Here is a 2437-nt window from a genome sequence, read left to right as displayed (position 1 = left end):
GTCTGGGTTTGGGGTCTTCATTTTCACCTGAAGGTTGCATGGAATCCTGTCTGTGTTTCCTGTCTGCTTTCAGGAAAGCCCAGTCAGGATAACCCGTCCAGAGGACCTATACAATTTTTTTTTTCCTTTTGATTTTTTACCTGGATTACTGAGATGCATCAGGACATTCTTCTGGATACTTTTAGGGAAAGTTTACAACTACTCTGCGCATGTCAGTTCTTCCATTCTGAATAATATATTTAATAATATTTTACTTGTGCTCCTGGTGTCAGTTTGCATTCCTGGGTCCTATCTCTATAAATCATGACAGTTCCAGAATTATTAAAAATTTGAATGCATACACTGAATGCATTACACAGTCTTAATACAACTTATAATGTACACACATTGGGCATCATCAAATGGTAAAAGGTTTGAAGTCAGACAAGAAAAACAAGTTTAAAGAGTACAGAGTAACAGACCAAATAGAAGGTGAGGAAACATGTCTGACATGTGCAAAAGTTCACCTTACATTCTTGAGTCTTTGTGGGACAGACTTCAGATTGTTCTTCACGGTCCATGGCACCCACTTTTACAGCTTTTGTCAGAGAAAAATAATAAAATTAGCACTTGATTAATAAGTTGTTTTTAACAGGACTTACATTTGAACCATGAGATATAAAATCCTTAAATACACATTAGAAAACAGTACTTAATTTGTACTTAACACTTTACCTAAAGTCTATCAAATTTTATTTTTACACAATTTTACCTTTAAGTTATTAGTACTTTTATTAAACTTGGGCATTATCAGATTGCCGGGAAATTGCACAAAAACAAGAAATTAAAGCATGTTATACCGTTAATTATTAATTCTAGCTTTTTTTTTCTTTATTTACAACACATATATAATTGAATTTGAGCTAATGTAATGCTAAGAGCTTGTTAGCTATGTATGTTTTACAGCTCTTCCAAAAATAAAATACAATATGTTCAGTTTTGTCTATTATTGTATACTACTTATACTTAAGTTTTTGGTTAGAAATAAAAATAAATAAATAAATAAAACAGTTATACACTTCGACCTGGACAGTCATGTTATCATGTTGTCCCCCTGAACACATTTGAACTAACAGTGTTTCAATTAAGGTTTTTTTTTTTTTTTCATTATTCCTGATTATTAATATAAAGTTACTCGATTAAATTGAGAATTCATTTCGACGTAAACAATGTTACTGAACTATTTTCTTAAGCTGCACATCTAATTTTGAGTTAGTTACCACACGGCCTCGACTCGATCCAAGCGCCTTCTTGTGCTTTTACTTTGAAAGGACTTCAGTCAAGTGACTCCCGGAAGTTTTTGTTTTCTCACCTGTCAATTCCGAGCAGGCACTGGGCGACAGTCCTGCCTTGACCGTTTCTGTCTTTCTCAAAGAAACAGGTTTTCCTTCATTTGAGCATGAACGGTAATCCTCCGTGTGCAGTTGATATCTAACTGAGGACATCATTTACCACGGCTGGTAGGAGACTAGAGTGAAACAACTGACTCATTTTCATTCACCTACTAGCCAAGCTTAGCTAGCTGTTATCTCCATAACAGATCGGTCTTTTTATCACGTTCGCTGGTGCTGTGTGTAATTACTTCAGATATAGTTTTATATTGTCATTGGCATTTTTGTTACGTGATTAGTTCCGGATTCTACTTCGAAACTGCAATAATTAGCAGTCAGAGTTTACCGAAGCTAACACAACGTTAGCATCATACACAAACGACACTCGGTGACTGTTTACATCTCGGACAGGGTTTTTATTTTTCTGTCTTTATGAAGTGAAACTTCGTTTTTTTGTCCAGAACACCAAGTCATCGGTTTCATTAAAGGAAGTCGGACAAAATGACGCCTGACTTCTCGTGTTTTAGTCAGGATAACTTTCGGTTTCAGAAGTTGCTGGGGGATCGCTTTCGATTTAGTTATTATTATTATTATTATTATTTACGTCAGCGGCCCTATTTGTTTTGTTTAGCACGTTTCATTTGCCATTTTAAAGCACAGTTCTTCTAACATCTTACTTTATAAAATGTGCCCCTCTCCGTGTTTGCTGCATCATTGCACGCTGACATCAGCTGCCTCTTCAAACAATCCAGGTCCAGAAGAGGGTGTGGGCTTGGTTCTGAGTTAGACCAGTGGTTCCCAAACTTTTTATCTTCTGACCCACAAAATCTCCATGGCAAAAACCTGTGACCCCAAATATTACTGGTCTGAGTACACGAACTTCATTAATAACCCTAAAAACACAGGCTTATTGACCATCTAAACAGCTTGTACACAAATATAAATACTTATTTATACTTATTTTGTGTTTTTGTAATAATTATAGGGAAAATATTACATCAGTAATTATTTTATTAACCTTTAAATTGATTTCTGGAGATTATCCAAGGTTGGGTCCCAAGCCCGAC

At 35.5% G+C, this 2437-nt stretch overlaps 1 protein-coding gene and 1 long non-coding RNA gene across 3 annotated transcripts in view; one reads left to right on the top strand and one right to left on the bottom strand.

Annotated features, from left to right (window-relative positions):
• Positions 1-1287, bottom strand: part of LOC106514235 (uncharacterized) — a 10774-nt gene extending 9487 nt beyond the window's left edge. The window contains exons 1-2 of the long non-coding RNA XR_001309872.1: positions 1260-1287; positions 512-577 (exon numbers count right to left, since the gene is read on the bottom strand). This is a non-coding gene — a long non-coding RNA (uncharacterized LOC106514235). The remainder of the gene's footprint in view (positions 1-511; positions 578-1259) is intronic.
• A 38-nt stretch (positions 1288-1325) lies between these two features.
• Positions 1326-2437, top strand: part of azi2 (5-azacytidine induced 2) — a gene marked incomplete in the record, with an annotated part of 12320 nt that continues 11208 nt past the window's right edge. The window contains 1 exon segment of one of the 2 annotated variants that reach the window (XM_014003394.1): positions 1326-1499. 2 annotated transcript variants of the gene reach the window in all.

Source organism: Austrofundulus limnaeus, unplaced genomic scaffold, assembly GCF_001266775.1.
Source record: "Austrofundulus limnaeus strain Quisiro unplaced genomic scaffold, Austrofundulus_limnaeus-1.0 Scaffold18, whole genome shotgun sequence".
Taxonomy (NCBI): domain Eukaryota; kingdom Metazoa; phylum Chordata; class Actinopteri; order Cyprinodontiformes; family Rivulidae; genus Austrofundulus; species Austrofundulus limnaeus.
The sequence above is the reverse complement of the archived record's forward strand: the minus strand, read 5'-3'. Positions and strand labels throughout refer to the sequence as shown.